Source organism: Giraffa tippelskirchi, chromosome 6 (genome assembly GCF_054371585.1).
Source record: "Giraffa tippelskirchi isolate mGirTip1 chromosome 6, T2T-mGirTip1v1.2.pri, whole genome shotgun sequence".
NCBI lineage: Eukaryota > Metazoa > Chordata > Mammalia > Artiodactyla > Giraffidae > Giraffa > Giraffa tippelskirchi.
Window position 1 is genome coordinate 177,857,712 of NC_137280.1, and position 17,909 is coordinate 177,875,620.

Below are 17,909 nucleotides of genomic sequence, written 5' to 3' on the forward strand. Positions count from 1 at the left end.
AAGATGATAGTTCTTTAAGATTCCTGATCTTACCCTTTGCTTGTATCTCTTTGGAAGTTCCTCTTTGACTGAAGTCATTTATTTTTGTATCTGTAACATCGCTGTGAAGATGAACACTTCGAAAATAGAAGTCCACAGCATTGATTTTATAGTACAGTATAGGTCTAATACTTCCAAAGTAACAGACATGTCAGTTTACCTTAAAGACAACATGCTATGAGTCTTTCTTCATATCTTTCCCATAAAGTTTTGTTCCCTCTCCCAAACACTTCAGTTCCCGTCTTTTCCGGACTAATGCCGTATTGGACGGAGCCCTGTCGTAGGTCCCTCCCAGCCTCTGTTTTCTGCCCCTGCCTCTCTCCTGATGGGTCCCTGAAGTTTGCACCATCCATCATGTTCCTGTTCCCACTGAGTTCATCCAGGATAGCGCTCCTAGGTTAGTGCCACGCCAGGTCTGAACCTGTTGTTGGAGATGGTGTCCGTGTGTTCACTGACTGGACTCACCCTCACCTGTACTTCACCCATCCTTTCCTCCTCCCTGCTTTCCCAAAACCATCTCTGGGCTCAGTCTTTGAAGGTGCTACCCAAGGCAGCACTTGGGTGTGTTGCAGCTGACCTGGTTCCAAAGCACATGTGGGAGGGGTGTACACTGGAGGATGACTTGGGAAGTGTGAGGCCTCCTGAAATAGAGCAGGTCTCAGCCTTTCTATATCTCAGTTTCCTAATATGTGAAGTGAGCATTGTAAAAGATTTACTTTTTACATTGAAATATGGTTGGTTTATAATATTGTGTTAGTTTCAGGTATATAGCAAGTCTTTCAGTTACACATGTATACATATTTTCAGATTAGTTTCTATATAAGTTATTATAAGACATTGCATATTATTCCCTGTGTTATAGTAAATCCTTATTTGTTTTTTTTTTTTTATAGGAGCTCTTATCTGTTAATCCCATATGCCTCGTTTATCCCTACCCTCCTCCCTGTTTCCTCTGGTAACAATAAGTTTTATTTCTGCTGCTGCTGCTGCTGCTAAGTCGCTTCAGTTGTGTCCGACTCTGTGCGACCCCATAGACGGCAGCCCACCAGGCTCCCCCGTCCCTGGGATTCTCCAGGCAAGAACACTGGAGTGGGTTGCCATTTCCTTCTCCAGTGCATGAAAGTGAAAAGTGAAAGTGAAGTCGCTCAGTCGTGTCCGACTCTTAGCGACCCCATGGACTGCAGCCTACCAGGCTCCTCCATCCATGGGATTTTCCAGGCAAGAGTACTGGAGTGGGTTGCCATTGCCTTGAGTCTTTTTCTGTTTTGTATATAGATTCATTTGTATTAATTTGAATCCATATATAAGTGATATTGTATAATATTTATCCTTCTCTGTCTGACTTCACTTAGCGTGATGTTCTTTAGGCCCATCCACGTTGCTGTAAATGGTTCATTCTTTTTTATGGCTGAGTAATATCCATTGTATACATATACACTACTCTGTTTTGAGCCAGTTGTCTGCTGATGGGCACTGGGGCTGTCTGCACATCTTGTCTGTTGTAAATAGTACTTTTATGGACATGGGATGCATGTATCTTTTCAAATCAGCTTTTGTCTTTTTGAGAAATGGTGTTCCTGGATCATATGGTAGCTCAATTTTTAGTTTTTTTAAGGAAAATCCATGCTGTTTTATACAGTGATTGCACCAATTTACATTCCCACCAACACTGTAAGAGGATTCCTTTTTCTCCACACCCTCTCCAGCTTTAATTATTTGTAGACTTTTTGATGAGGCCATTCTCACTAGTGTGGGATGATACCTCATTGTACTTTTGATTTGCATTTTTCTGATAATTAGTGATGTTGAGCATCTTTCCATGTCCATGTTGGCCATCTGCATATGTTCTTTGGAGAAATGTCTATTTAGAAATCCTTAATCTGCCCCAAATCAGCATATTAATACATGACTCCATGGTGTTACGATAAGGAGTGACCATGATGACCTTAATGTTTCTCTTGGCTTGACTAGAGTTTAGAAAGCCTTCTTTCTGCCCAACTTCCCTCTCATCCAGGTCCTTACAGAATCAACATAACCCATGACTTCCCACCATCCCACCGCTTAAAAACTCTCTCTCCATTTAAGTCATTGGAGATAAGTTCAGATTGAGTTCTGAAAAAATTGTGAAAATACTACTGTGCCATGCATTCCTACTGTGATCATTATGATCCTCCCAGCAGTACAAAGTCAGAACAGAAAATGTTCAGAAAATTGTTGATTTTTGCAAATATGGAAAGTTGGTAGTGAGGGAAGGGATAAATTCAGTTCAGTTCAGTTGGTCAGTTGTGTCTGACTCTTTGCGACCCCATGAGCTGCAGCATGCCAGGCCTCTCTGACCTTCACCAACTCCCGGAGTCTACCCAAACACATGTCCATCGAGTTGGTGATGCCATCCAGCCATCTCATCCTCTGTCGTCCCCTTCTCCTGCCCCAAATCCTTCCCAGCATCAGGGTCTTTTCCAGTGAGTCAACTCTTCGCGTGAGGTGGCCAAAGTATTGGAGTTTCAGCTTCAACATCAGTCCTTCCAATGAACACCCACGACTGATCTCCTTTAGGATGGACTGCTTGGATCTCCTTGTAGCCCAAGGGACTCTCAAGAGTCTTCTCCAACACCACAATTCAAAAGCATCAATTCTTTAGTGCTCGTTTTTCTTTGTAGTCCAACTCTCACATCCATACATGACTACTGGAAAAACCATAGCCTTGACTAGACGGACCTTTGTTGGCAAAGTAATGTCTCTGCTTTTCAATATGCTGTCTAGGTTGGTCATAACTTTCCTTCCAAGGAGTAAACGTCTTTTAATTTCATGGCTGCAGTCACCATCTGCAGTGATTTTGGAGCCCAGAAAAATAAAGTCAGCCACTGTTTCCACTGTTTCCCCATCTATCTGCCATGAAGTGATGGGACCAGATGCCATGATCTTAGTTTTCTGAACGTTGAGCTTTAAGCCAACTTTTACACTCTCCTGTCTCATTTTCATCAAGAGGGTTTTTAGTTCTTCACTTTCTGCCATAAGGGTGGTGTGATCTGCATATTTGAGGTTATTGATATTTCTCCCAGCAATCTTGATTCCAGTTTGTGTTTCTTCCAGCCCAACGTTTCTCATGATGTACTCTGCATATAAGTTAAATAAGCAGGTTGACAATATACAGACTTGACGTACTCCTTTTCCTATTTAGAATCAGTCTGTTGTTCCATGTCCAGTTCTAACTGTTGCTTCTTGACCTGCATACAGGTTTCTCAAGAGGCAGGTCAGGTGGTCTGGTATTCCCATCTCTTGAAGAATTTTCCACAGTTTATTGTGATCCACACAGTCGAAGGCTTTGGCATAGTCAATGAAGCAAAAATAGATGTTTTTCTGGAATTCTCTTGCTTTTTCGATGATCCAGTGGATGTTGGCAATTTGATCTCTGGCTCCTATGCCTTTTCTAAAAGTAGCTTGAACATCTGGAAGTTCACAGTTCACGTATTGCTGAAGCCTGGCTTGGAGAATTTTGAGCATTACTTTACTAGCGTGTGAGATGAGTGCAGTTGTGTGGTAGTTTGAAGATTCTTTGACACTGCCCTTCTTTGGGATTGGAATGAAAACTGACCTTTTCCAGTCCTGTGGCCACTGCTGTGTTTTCCAAATTTGCTGGCATATTGAGTGCAGCATTTTGACAGCTTAATCTTTTAGAATTTGAAATAGCTCAGCAAGAATTCCATCAACTCCACTAGCTTTGTTTGTAGTGATGCTTCCTAAGGTCCACTTGATTTTGCACTCCAGGATGCCTACCTCTAGTTGAGTGTTCACACCATTATGGTTATCTGGGTCATGAAGATCTTTTTGTATAATTCTTCTATGTATTCTTTCCACCTCTTCTAATATGTTCTGGTTCTCTTATGTCTATACTGTTTCTGTCCTTTATTGAGCCCATGTTTGAATGAAATGTTCCCTTGTATCTTTAATTTTCTTGAAGAGATTTCTAGTGTTTCCCATTCTCCTCTTTCCCTCTATTTCTTTGCATTGTTCACTTAGGAAGGTTTTCCTATCTCTCTTTGCTATTCTTTTATTCAGATAGCTCAGCTGGTAAAGAATCTGCCTGCAATGAAGGAGACCTGGGTCAATCCCTGGGTTGGGAAGATACCCTGGAGAAGGGAAAGTCTACCCACTCCAGTATTCTGGCCTAGAGAATTCCATGGACTGTATAGTCCATGGGGTCGCAAAGAGTTGGACCCGACTAAATGACTTTCAGTTTCACTTTTCCTTTCTCTTTGCCTTTTACTTCTGTTCTTTTCTCAGCTATTTGTATGGCCTCCTCAGACAACCACTTTGCCCTTTTGCATTTCTTTTTCTTGGGAATGTTTTTGATCACCTCCTCCTCCACAGTGTTACGAACCTCGAACCTCCGTCCATAGTTCTTCAGGCGCTCTCTCTATCAGATCTAATCCCTTGAATCTATTTGTCACTTCCACTGTATAACAATAAGGGATTTGGTTTAGGTCGTACCTAAATGACCTAATGGTTTTCCCTACGTTCTTCAATTTAGGTCTCAATTTTGCAATACAGAGTTCATGATCTGAGCCACCGTCAGCTCCCGGTCTTGCATTTGCTGACTGCATAGAGTTTCTCCATCTTTGGCTGCAAAGAATATCATCAGTCTGATTTTCGATATTGACCATCTCCTGATGCCCATGTGTAGAGTCCTCTCTTGTGTTGTTGGAGGAGGGTGTTTGCTGAGGCCAGTGTGTTCTCTTCACAGACCTCTCTTAGTCTTTGCCCAGCTTCGTTTTCTCCAGGCCAACCTTGCCTGTTACTGCAGGTGTCTCTTGCAGTCCTCCTTTTGACTTCCAGTCCCCTGTGATGCCTCTGCCTCAAGGCTATTTCCCCAAGGACAGCCTTTCTGGGGCAGCCTCAGTGTGGCAGCACCTCCCGTGGCCGTAAGTTGTCTCGGACCCCGCTCCTGTCCCTGCCAGGAATGAGGAGGGTCAAGGCGATGCTCTTCCCCCAGTTACAGCCAACGGTGGAACGGTTATTCACTGGGGAAGCAGAAGTCTTGTTTCCAGGCTGTGAAGTCTCCCTTCAGATTATTTGATCGATTAATTCCCAGAAGCCTGCTGGCCCGGAGATTAGAAGTGTATGAGAGTGTGGTGGTATATTTACACTGATGGGTTGAATCCTCAGTCATTCAATGCTAGTATTGGCTGATAATTATCCTTGCAAAAATCACAGTATAACAATATTTGGGGCTACAGAAGGTTTGGCAAAGGGCTCTAGAATGGGAGACCAAGACTGCTGGGCAGACCCCGCATGTGGGCAAGGGTAAGGGACAGCGCTGGGCCCCAGCCCTTCCCGGGGTCTCACAGGGTGAGTGCGCCCCCCGCCCTTCCCGGGGTCTCACAGGGACAGCGCTGGGCCCCAGCCCTTCCCAGGGTCTCACAGGGACAGCGCTGGGCCCCCCGCCCTTCCCAGGGTCACACAGGGACAGCGCTGGGCCCAAGCCCTCCCGGGGTCTCACAGGGACAGCGTGGGCCCCGGCCCTCCCGGGGTCTCACAGGGACAGCGCTGGGCCCCAGCCCTTCCCAGGGTCTCACAGGGACAGCGCTGGGCCCCCCGCCCTTCCCAGGGTCTCACAGGGTGAGTGTGCCCCCCGCCCTTCCCGGGGTCTCACAGGGACAGCGCTGGGCCCCGGCCCTTCCCGGGGTCTCACAGGGACAGTGCTGGGCCCCCCGCCCCTCCCGGGGTCTCACAGGGACAGCGCTGGGCCCCCCGCCCCTCCCGGGGTCTCACAGGGACAGCGCTGGGCCCCCCGCCCTTCCCGGGGTCTCACAGGGACAGCGCTGGGCCCCCCGCCCTTCCCAGGGTCTCACAGGGTGAGTGGGCCCCCTGCCCTTCTTGGGGTCTCACAGGGTGAGTTAGCGTCTTCGTCTTTTCACCGCCAAGGTCATAGTCAAGTTCAAAGAGATTCAGAACACAGGCTAAGAGCTGAGTCTTCATTGGGACCTGAGCTTTCTGTCTGAATCTCTTCCTATTTCTCTGTGATAAACTGGATTGCACAGCGCCAGTGGCGACCACTGAGGACGGTCTGTTCACCTTTAATGCACCCTCCCTGACTCTGTCTGTAGGAGCACCTATTTTTGTCAGAACAGGCCCCAGGCCAGCCGGGCTTCTTGCTAGTTTTAGCTGTGTTTCCCCTTCTCCCTTCTGCCCGCCTTCCTCCTGTCTCGTAACACAGGCACCCATGAAATCCTCTGCAAGACACTAAATGTTTTTATACTTGGAGTTATTATCCTTATGTTTCCATTGCTAAGCATATTGGCCACTACTGTTACGAGGCCAGTAACTGGGCAGTAGCCTTCTTTGTGTTGAGCTGATCCAGGTGATCAAGGTCTTGCCAATGAAAAGTAACCACATGTGTAGAAATCCTGGGAAGTCTCTTTCTTCCCTTCTACTCTTCTTATACTGATGCAAAATTATGGCTGTGATGGCTGGAACTCTAGCATCCTTTTTGGACGGTGATGATGAGGGCCACATCCTAGTAATCGCAAAACGAGTCTGAGTCTCTGGTGACCATGGAATTGTCATTCTAGCCCAGGATTAATGACGTCCATGCTTCCTGGTTTATGTATGAGAAATAAATATTTGCTAGCCCTTTCAAGTCCAGTTGTAATATTATTTTTAATCTTATAGTAACTATAGTATGTCAGCATGTGCTAACATATTGGGTTTACTTTTCTCTTATTGTTATTCTGTGCTAAATTTCTATGGTAGCTCCTAATCTTTATACACTTTCTTCTATTTCAAATTTTCCCTTAAATAAACTTCATTGGAAACCAGTTCCAGAAACTATGCCAGGCGACTGGAAAACAAAGATTAGTGATGTATTAATAATATGTCATGGGTGTGAGATATTCACTAGTCCATCCCCCTTCTAAAGAAGTACAGTTGAGTGACTTCAGGTGATTACTACAATGCAAGTGAGCCTTGCTCTTGGCATATAGAAAGAGTGGGCCTGGTCTCTGGCTTTGGGAAAAATTTAGCTTAGTAGGAAAGGAGGACAGAAGGGCATAAAATGATTAACATTCACAAGCATCCAGGGAGAACTAGATTTGTGCTTCTTTTCCTTTCAGGCTTATTGTTGAAAAATTAATAAGCTTCTGGAAGTCTACTGTTACAATAGAATCAGCAATGACCTCATAAGGAGCTCAACAACTTTCAAATTGGACTCCCTCTTCCCTTCACTGGTTGGGTGCGATCCAAGAGAAAGTAAAGTGTTAGTCACTCAGTTGTGTCTGGTTCTTTGTGACCCCTTGGACTGTAGCCCACCAGGCTCCTCTGTCCATGGAATTATCCAAGGAAGAATACTGGAGTGGACTGCCATGCCCTCCTCCAGGGATCTTCCCAACCCAGGGATCGAACCTGGGTCTCTCACATTGCAGGCAGATTCTTTGCCTTTTGAGTCACCAGGGAAAGATGACTAGAGATAGCCAGACAGCTGCAAAACAGCTTTCCTTTTCTCTTTGCAATTGTTTTAATATTTATTTCAAACAACGGTACTTTCAGTCCTTGAGTCCTATTTGAGTGTTCTAAAAACATGAGTGAAAGTAGAGCAGGAGAAAATTATTTTTTCCTGCTTTCTCTAATTTAAGGTTTTTGAGATTCTTTTTTTAAGAGCTAACATGTCCAATAAAGCTAAGCATTCTTTTTTTTTAATTGAAGTTTAGTTTATTTATAACATTTTGTTAGTTTCAGGCGTGTACAGCAGTCATCCTGTCATATACGTATATTTTTTCAGATTCTTTTCCATCATATATTATATATAATGTATTATATATTATATACATTATATAAGATATTAAATATAGTTCCCTATGCTGTACAGTAAGTGCTTGTTTATCTATTTTATACATAGTGATGTGTATCTATTTTCCCATACTCCTGATATATTGCACCAACCTAGACAGCATATTGAAAAGCAGAAACATAACTTTGTCAACAAAGGTCCATCTAGTTAAGGCTATGGTTTTTCCAGTAGTCATGTATGGATGTGAGAGTTGGACTATAAAGAAAGCTGAGCACAGAAGAATTGATGCTTTTAAACTGTGGTGTTGGAGAAGACTCTTGAGAGTCCCTTGGACTCCAAGGAGATCCAATCAATCCATCCTAAAGGAGATCAATCCTGGGTGTTCATTGGAAGGTCTGATGCTGAAGCTGAAACTCCAGTACTTTGGCCCCCTGATGCGAAGAGCTGACTCATTTGAAAAGACCCTGATGCTGGGAAAGATTGAGGGCAGGAGAAGGGGACGACAGAGAATGAGATGGTTGGATGGCATCACCGACTTGATGGACATGGGTTTGGGTAAACTCCGGGAGTTGGTGATGGACAGGGAGGCCTGGTGTGCTGCGATTCATGGGGTCGTAAAGAGTCGGACATGACTGAGCGACTGAACTGACTGACTTGTTCCTTTTCCCTTTGGTAATCATTAAGTTTGTTTTCTCCATCTGTGAGTTGGTTTCTGTTTTGTGTATAGATTCATCTGTATTTGCTGCTTTTAGATTTTACATGAGTGGTACCATGTTTGTCTTCCTCTGACTTCGCTCATTATGATACTCTCTCCGTCCATCCATGTTGCTGCAAATGGCATTATCTCATTCTCCTTACGGATAAGTAATGTTCCATTGTATGTGCATACCACACGTTCTTTCTTTTCATCAGTGGATGCTGAGGTTGCTTCCGTGTCTGAAGCCAAGTGTTATTGATGCTACGAATGGGTGCTGAGTGCTGAGCCTAGAAGTGTCACTGTGACGCTGACCTGTCCCTCTTCCTCATCTTCTGACTGCTATGGCTGCTGGCTTTGATCAAGTACTGTGTGCTAGGGGCTGCAGGCCTTCCGCCTTTACATGACTGATCTCTTAACCCTTCAGCCATAACCACTGCTTTACAGATGAGGAAACTGAAGCTTGGAGCCGTGAAGGAAGCTATTCTAGGTCGCTCCGCCAGAAGTGTCGCCAGGGTTTGGATCCAAGCAGCGTGACTCCAGAACTCTGCTTTTAACCACAGAAGTTTATAAAATGATTCCAGCTCACACATGGAAGGATCAGAACCTTGTCAGATCAGAGACTTAGCGCCCCCAGGGGCAGGCTGCCTCTCCACCTTCTTTCTGTGTCATACGAATATGGGAGGTTAAAATGTTGCCGAGAGAGAAAACTGGAAGACACGTTAATGTCAAGTTAGAACAGAGATGAGAGGACATCTCTTCGAGTCGACCTTGGCCAGGTCTGTGATTCACATGGCAGACTGTGTTCCATCACTACGGAAAGCGCCGGACACTCGGTCACTGACCAGCCTCTACCCTCCGGATGCTTGTAGGAGATTTTCATGCCTTGACCTCAGGAGCCATTGCTCCAAGGACGGGTGGGAGATAGGCCCTGCCTCTTCTGATGTTTTCTCCTTTCCTGGGAGACTGAGAAGCAGCCTCTGCTGGCCCCTGTCCTCAGCTCTCACGCCCTTGTGCCAGCTGAGAGAACGACCCTCTGAATGGAGGCCACACAACGCACGGCCTTCACTGCCACAGACGGCTGTCTGGCCAGGGGTCAGGCCGATCACACTCACAGGTAAATCAAGAAGGGCGACGGCCTCCTGTTTGCTCTTCTCTCTGCCAGGAATGTTCTGTTCTTAGCGTTCAGCTCTCAGCGCAAGCGTCACCTCCTCATCCAAGACTGCTCTGGGCAGCCATCTTAAATGTTGCCCTCTGATACCATCCCACCGTGTTTAATTTCCTTCAAAGAAAGCATTTTTATTCTATGAAATCACTAGTGATAATCATTAGTTGCAATGGTATATCACTAGCTATAATGATATATGCTAGTTACACCCCTGGTTATAATGATATGACTAGTGGTATATAATGATACAGCTAATGAGTAACTAGTTGTAGTCTCCTTGAGAACAGCGGTCTTTTGTTCAACAGTATATCCTCAGCTCTAAAGTTCGTGCCTGGCATACAGAAGCTGGTTAATAAATGTTGGTTACACGGGTGAGCGATCGGGTCCCATCATTTTCTTTGGACTGTACTAGCAAGAACAGTCTGTAAAATGCATGTAGAGTTGACAAAACCTGCAGATGGTTTTGACGCACACCTCCCTTTGCAACAAAGCTCAGAAATGGGAGGTTCTCTGCTCTGGCTGACAGGACCACGTGCTGCGTGCTGTGGCCACCCTGCTTTCTTCCGGGAGTCCTGGGAGGGGGCTGCCGCTTGGCCCGCGCTCCTGCTCTCCCCATTCTGCCGGAGGGAACACGGCAACCTCGTTTTGAGCTAGTTGCTCTGTCTTCAACAACTGTCTTGTACTTTCTCTGTGTCAATGACGTGTGTGCACACGTGCACGCACACACATGCGTGGAGACATCTGACACAGGTGTTTTTGTGTCTTCCCTCCTGACAGATAAATCCAGTAGGAGAATGCCTGTGGCATGAGCCAGGTGCTGGTCTCAGTGGGCCAAGAATGTTGCCGGGCAGCTCCCTACTGGAGCACTTCCTCACCAGACACCACCCAGGCCTGAGGGGAGGCCACCCTCAGACTTGGAAACAGGAAGGCAAAAAGAAGATAAACTTTCTTTTGCAACCCAGAGTGAAGTTCTTTGTATCAGCTACTGCCATTTTCCACCCATCTCCATCTCTGGCGCCACCACGGGACCTAACCCGTGAAGAAACACAGGCATTTTGGGCTCCCAGTGGATTAATCCTGCAAACCGTCCCTTGTTCATTGTAGACCCGCAGCGCCCAGCTTACGTGCTAATGCTCTAGGGGTACAGGTGACAAGGGCTCGCACTCGGAGATCTCACATTCTGAGCAGGGCTAGAGACCAGCTCTGTTTAACACACAGTATGCTGATGAAGGCTAGGCTGGTTTTCAGCACAGTATTGTATTGTTACCTCATGGGTTCAGATTTGTAAATCTTGTGTCCAAAAAGCAATTGTAAATTACAGGGATACTTGAAGTCTAGATCTTTGACAGCAAGTTGCCCAGTTCTGGATATAAAGCAGAGCCTCGGGGGTAAAGCGGCAGTTTGAGTGTGGCTGTTGGTCAGTCGCTCAGTTGTGTCCAGCCCTTTGAGACCCCACGGACTACAACACACCAGGCTTCGCTGTCCTCACTGTCTCCCGGAGTTTGCTGGAGTGGGTGGGTAGCTGTTCCCTTCTCCAGGGGATCTCTCCGACCCAGGGATCAAACCCAAGTCTCCTGCACTGAAGGCAGATTCTTTACTGCCTGAGCCACTAGGGAAGCCCCTTGAACGCTATGGAACCCTATAGATGTTGATCTAGGCTGCTGTTTTTATTAATTGAAAGGAATGGTAGATGGGGCAGAATTTCTGTTCTAATCTCAGGGCACATTTCAAGAAAAGGGTCACACGAGCCACCCCTAGAATTACCATTGAATTGCTGAAGGAGATTGACCTGGAAAGTTTCCAGGGGTCCCCAGAAAAGATGACAGCTATGATGCTGTCCAGGTCACCTCTGGGAGGCCACGCAGTGCTTGGACTCCTGGTGTTCTGGGCTCCCTAATTAGTTACACTGTTGCCAAACTCTCAGGAGCCCTCCCTCTGCTGGAGGCCTGGGAATCTGCCTGGTCCCGCCACCATTGTCTGCCTGCTTTTCTTGTTGGTCTGCCTGCTCTTTTAGTGAGCTTGAGTTTGCCCTTCTTTTGTTCATTTCCTTTTTCTGACCAGCTGCCCTGAACGTCATTCAAATGCCATGTGCGTGTTTTTGAAACCTGGCCATTTAATTCACAGAAGAGCCTTGGGAAACTTCTAGGCTTCAGGTTGTGCAGGGGTCACGTTGCTTTGAGTTTCAGCTTCCAATTGATGTTTAAAAAAAGACTGAAAAGCAGGACTCCAGCTGCACCTTCTGAGCTTCGCCAGGTGTGTTAGCAGCAGCCGGCAAGGAAAGGATGCAGACAAATTGGAATCACATCACGGCATTTCAAATGGGTTTACTGTACTTGTACTTTGGTATTTCACAGGTGGTTATTACTGTTCATCACAATAAATTGAAAATATAAGAAGAGAGGAATCAAAAAGCCCTAGTGAAAGTGATGGATCTTATGTTCCTGAGGCCACAAGCTGAGAGCTAGAGAATTCATGATTCCAACAGCCTCTGCTTCAGACTGTCCTACCTACTGAGGCTTTTTAAGATCCCGTACTTTCTGCAGACCTCTACATCCTTCCCTTTCTGAAAGAAGGAAAGAACCCAACCTGTTTTCCCAGAGCCTTACTCCTGTGAGAGAATGACTCAGCACAGAGATATTCCAGAAATTCTCACTGTTTTGAATCTTAGACTCGATGGACATGGGTTTGGGTAAACTCCGGGAGTTGGTGATGGACAGGGAGGCCTGGCGTGCTGCAATTCATGGGGTTGCAAAGAGTCGGACACGACTGAGCGACTGAACTGTCTGAAGAGAGGAAAAGCAACATCTCAAGAGCCCTCACCCCCATTTTTTTCCAGAACACTGATGTAGCCAGCCACCCAGAAAGATTCACTGGTTTATTTTGAAAATGCTTCCTGGAAGTTAGATTTTTTTTTTAAAGTCAAACCTTATTTCCCACTACCTCCTGTTGTGCACTGAAGCGTATACAGGCTAAAAGCTGAAAGAAGTGGATGAAAGGAGCTTCCCTGAGTTATCAGGGAGCCCCATTGGTGTGTACCCCTGGGAGTTCCTGCTCTGCTCCTTGGGGTCTTCTGCTCCAAATTCTCACCCATAATTTGGCCCTTGAGTACAGAGTTGTCCCTGAAGAATTATGCCATTGTTAAGAAAGATGTCATGTATGTGAGAGAAGATAAAAAGTTTTAGAGGAGAAGGGTTTTCCCATTAAAATACAGGAAGCTAGCAAGCATGGCACGTATGTTTGCAATCAAACCCTGTTCCTCACCATTTTGGGTCTCTCTTGGTTCATGATAAGAGATGTTCTTTCAGTAGCGTAGTCTGTACTCCGTAACGAAACCAAGCCACGTCAAGTTGAAAGTACTTTAAGCTTTTCATTCATCTAAAACTTCATCTCAACACAGAAATTTTATTTTCCCTGAAGCTTTTCAAGTTGACTTATTTTGCAGGGGGAAAAAGAAACAAACAAACCCTTTGCATGCACTAAGTTCTTTGGACTTCCCTATTTTTATTCCCTAACTGGCACAAAGTCATTTCCTCTGTCAGTCATAATCTAGCCTTATTGTATTCCTTGCCGTTTTGTCTCCTCAAGTAGCCCAGCTTCTTCAGCCCCTTCTCTGACATCAGGAGTTTCTGCCTTATGCTGAATATAAATTACCATGTTCTAGCTCTATGAAAAACTAGAGTTTCAGATTTTATCTGGTTTGCTCACAGTATTCGGAGCAGGAAATGGCAACCCACTCCAGTACTCTTGCCTGGAGAATCCTAGGGACAGAGGAGCCTGGTAGGCTGCAGTCCATGGGATCGCTAAGGGTCGGACACGACTGAGCGACTTCACTTTCACTTTTCACTTTCGTGCATTGGAGAAGGAAATGGCAACCCGCTCCAGTGTTCTTGCCTGGAGAATCCCAGGGACAGCGGAGCCTGGTGGGCTGCCGTCTATGGGGTCGCACAGAGTCGGACACGACTGAAGTGACTTAGCAGCTCACAGTATTAAACTTCAAGAACATACTTTCAATAGCTGAGGTCCAAAATATGATCAGATCTAGATTTGGTAAATTAACTGTCTATTAAATTCTTCATTCTGTTTTACATTTTGTAGTTTATGCATCTTAGTTATGCATCTTGGTTTATGCATCTTGGTTTATGCATCTTGGTTATGCATCTTGGTTTATGCATCTTGGTTTATGCATCTTGGTTTATGCATCTTGGTTATCCTTGTTAGTCATTTTTTTTCCTTCATGCTGCAAGCATGTGTCCTTGCTTAGTGTGATTACAGTGTGTTTTCCTACAAATGCCTGCTTTTTTATAGACAACTTTCATTTTCCCTGGTTGGTTTATATCACAGGGTCAAAAGAAGTCTGAGATCATTCAGATTCTCTCTGTCACGGGACTGATGCCAATTCACTCACCTCAAGCAGGTGAGACACTCTTTAACAGCATCTCCAGGGAAGGGCAGTGCACCTCAGCCTTTGTAACTTATGTCAAAGTACCAAATAAAATTTTTGTTTGACAAATATCTTCAAGTCTGATTAGCTTTGCCACTCTTTGCTCTAGTATGATTCTGTTTACTTTGATATTTAAGACATTTCCTTAAGAGATTTAAGACAATTTCTCTAAGGAGTATCCTGGTTTGTTTGTGTGTTTGTTTTTGGTCTTTAAATAATATCCCCACTGATTTTTCCTTAGAGTTCTTGCTGTCTGTAAACTCAAGGGGCAGAAAACCCAATTCAAACCTACTCAGAGATTTAACATGTAATTTAAGTGAGACGAGCAGAAGTAGGGCGGCCTTGTGTGTTATCTCAGCCGTGCGTCAACCAGCCCCCAGGACTGGCTTCTCCTCTGCGTCACTGCTCTGCTGTCCTCCTGGTGGCTCCATTCTCCAGGGTCTCTCTTCACCTCCATACGATCCTACGTCAGTGTGCACTCGGCCTGCAGTCCCGGGGGAAACAGAGCATCTCAGTGAAACAGATTTAGATTTTTACAAGCATCATTGAGCACAGAAGTGTGAGCAAGGCTGGGTGACAGGGTGCATTCTTTAGCCAGGATGGCGGGTAAGGACTTTTGGAAGGTGTTTTTTGAAGTCAGCCTTGAATGAGAAAACAGCCCTGAAAACATCCCAAGAACGATTGTTTCAAGCAGAATAAAGGGCATTTGCAAATGTCCTGAGACTGAAGGAGTTTGGCGTGTTCTCGGGGCATACAGTAGGCTGGAGGGGCTGGAACTGCAGATGAGGGGTTGGAAGAGTTTGGGGAGAGGTGGTGGGTTACATGTTGTGGATCCCTGCAGAGCATCCTGGAAAGGGGCTGTTATTTTTATTTTGTAGGGAAAATTGCACTCATCTCACATACTAGTAAAGTAATGCTCAAAATTCTCCAAGCCAGGCTTCAGCAATACGTGAACCATGAACTTCCAGATGGTCAAGCTGGTTTTAGAAAAGGCAGAGGAACCAGAGATCAAATTGCCAACATCCACTGGATCATCGAAAAAGCAAGAGAGTTCCAGAAAAACATCTATTTCTGCTTTATTGACTATGCCAAAGCCTTTGACGGTGTGGATCACAATAAACTGTGGAAAATTCTTCAAGAGATGGGAATACCAGACCACCTGACCTGCCTCTTGAGAAATCTGTATGTAGGTCAGGAAGCAACAGTTAGAACTGGACATGGAACAACAGCCTGGTTCCAAATAGGAAAAGGAGTATGTCAAGGTTGTATATTGTCACCCTGCTTATTTACCTTATATGCAGAGCACATCATGAGAAATGCTGGGCTGGAGGAAGCACAAGCTGAAATCAAGATTGCCATGAGAAATATCAACAACCTCAGATATGCAGATGATACCATTCTTATGGCAGAAAGTGAAGAGGAACTAAAAAGCCTCTTGATGAAAGTGAAAGAGGAGAGTAAAAAAGTTGGCTTAAAGCTCAACATTCAGAAAACTAAGATCATGGCCTCCAGTCCCATCACTTCAAATAGATGGGGAAACAGTGGCTGACTTTATTTTTCTGGGCTCTAAAATCACTGCAGATGGTGACTGCAGCCATGAAATTAAAAGACGCTTACTCCTTGGAAGGAGAGTTATAACCAACCTAGATAGCATATTAAAAAGCAGAGACATTACTTTGCCAACAAAGGTATGTCTAGTCAAGGCTATGGTTTTTCCAGTGGTCATGTATGGATGTGAGAGTTGGACGGTGAAGAAAGCTGAGCACTGAAGAATTGATGCTTTTGAACTGTGGTGTTGGAGAAGACTCTTGAGAGTCCCTTTGACTGCAAGGAGATCCAACCAGTCCATCCGAAAGGAGATCAGTCCTGGGTGTTCATTGGAAGGACTGATGCTGAAGGTGAAACTCCAATACTTTGGCCACCTAATGAGAAGAACTGACTCACTGGAAAAGACCCTGATGGTGGGAGAGATTGAGGGCAGGAGAAGAAGGGGACGACAGAGGATGAGATGGTTGGATGGCATCACCGATTCGATGGACATGGGTTTGGGTAAACTCCGGGAGTTGGTGATGGACAGGGGGGCCTGGCGTGCTTCGATTCATGGGGTCCCAAAGAGTCGCACACGACTGAGCGACTGAACTGAGCTGAACTGAAAGCTGCGGAGTGAGTTTAGCCAGGGAGGAAGTGACGTGAATCAGCTTTCAAAAGCTGAATGTAGCTGCGCTGAAGAAGATGGACTGTGGTAGCCGTGTTAGCTGGTCCTCTGCACCCCCGCCCCCGTACTCCCCAAAGGAGGACTGGGGCAAGAAGGCCCACGTAGTGGGTGATGGAAGGTGATCGCCGTGTGAAGGGGGAGCCAGGGAGCTTGAGGGAGAGGCCAGAGTGAAAGAAACAGCCCTCTGCAGCAATCACTCCCTCAGGGAAACCCTCTGATTGCGCGTGACCGGAGCACATACTAACACTCGAGTCAGCAGCCAGAACTTCCCCAGAGCGTGGGAGCTGACGGGGGAGAGGCGGCTCAGAGGGGCGCTGAGGCACCATCACAACAGTGATGAGCAGATGATAGATGCTGTGAACAGCAGACCATCTTCTGTTTCTCTTCCTTAAAATCCATAGAAGTTTGCATCCAAATTACAGCATCTGGGCCTTACGTATTAGGAATTCTTTATTTGATTCTCCTATAATATTGAGTGATGGGCTTTTGATTTTTGTTGTATTTAAATAATACACATGAAAAAGCACAGACGCAGAGCATTGATGGTAGAAAAATGTTGAAAGTAGGAACCCTGATAGCGAGTTTTAAAAAGACAGAACGTGATTGGATGGCATTATTATAGTAATTTTTGCCAAGCAATGTATTATAGAACAGGACATTTATTTAGCATTTTATGCACCTATGAAAGGAGGGTTATATTTTGAAAGCAGGACTTTAAATATTTCATATTTCTCCATTAATTTGGATCTGCATATATCATAAGATAATCTTTGAACTCATTTCAATTTCAGATTACTTTCAAAGAGCCTACCTCTTATTCTTGAAAAAAAAAAACCAAGAGCGAGCTGGGTAGACACAGGAGATGTTTTGATGCTGGAGGGCCCGACACCACAGGTGAAGATAGAGAACTGAAGCACCTGTGTGTGTGTTTGGGGATCACTAAGGTGAGACTCAGGAGAGGTGTGTCTGTCTTTCCCTGAAGAAGAGGGTCAGCAAGCACAGAGAAAGAACTCAAGCCGGGAAGCATTTAAAAGGATCCTACTAAAAGATAAAAAGGAGACCCCGGACTGTGAAACAGTATTGTTGAGAGTATGTGGAGGCATTGCAGTCAAAGGGGGAGAAAAACAAGCAGCAGGGGTACCCCGGCCGACAGGAGTAACATCGCACACGCCACTCAGGGGCCAGATGGCTGAGCCACATCCTCTTGGGGTGGCGAGAGAGGAAAGAGGAGAACTTATTTGAACTTGGATCGGTGTCCAGGGGCTGTCCTGCGGGGACAGCTGTCCTCTGGAGGACTGGTCAGTGCTTTTTGTGGGAGCCCGATTTTCTGAAATTAATTTCTTTATTCTGCCCTTATTTGGTACTTCTTTTAGTGTCTCTATTCAAGTATAAGAAATGGACATGCTGTTGTTGAAGGACATGCTTTCCTTCCTGGGGTATCTAAGATTTCCCACTCCCTCATTCATGGTCCTAAAGAATTTCATACCCCTAGGCTTAGAAGCTGTTTCTCCTTAAAAAAAAAAAAAAAAAAAGGCTGTCAAACCTCAGGTGGATTTGACACTATAA

At 45.4% G+C, this 17,909-nt stretch overlaps 1 protein-coding gene across 5 annotated transcripts in view; it reads left to right on the forward strand.

Annotated features, from left to right (window-relative positions):
- The window catches only part of LOC145511713 (uncharacterized), a 398,185-nt gene that overhangs the window by 135,683 nt on the left and 244,593 nt on the right, over positions 1-17,909 (forward strand). The window contains exon 3 of one of the 5 annotated variants that reach the window (XR_014058094.1): positions 10,465-12,075. The exons of the other annotated variants lie outside the window; for them this stretch is intronic. The gene's annotated coding sequence lies outside the window, so the exon portion shown is untranslated. Of the gene's footprint in view, positions 1-10,464; positions 12,076-17,909 lie in introns of those variants that run through there. 5 annotated transcript variants of the gene reach the window in all.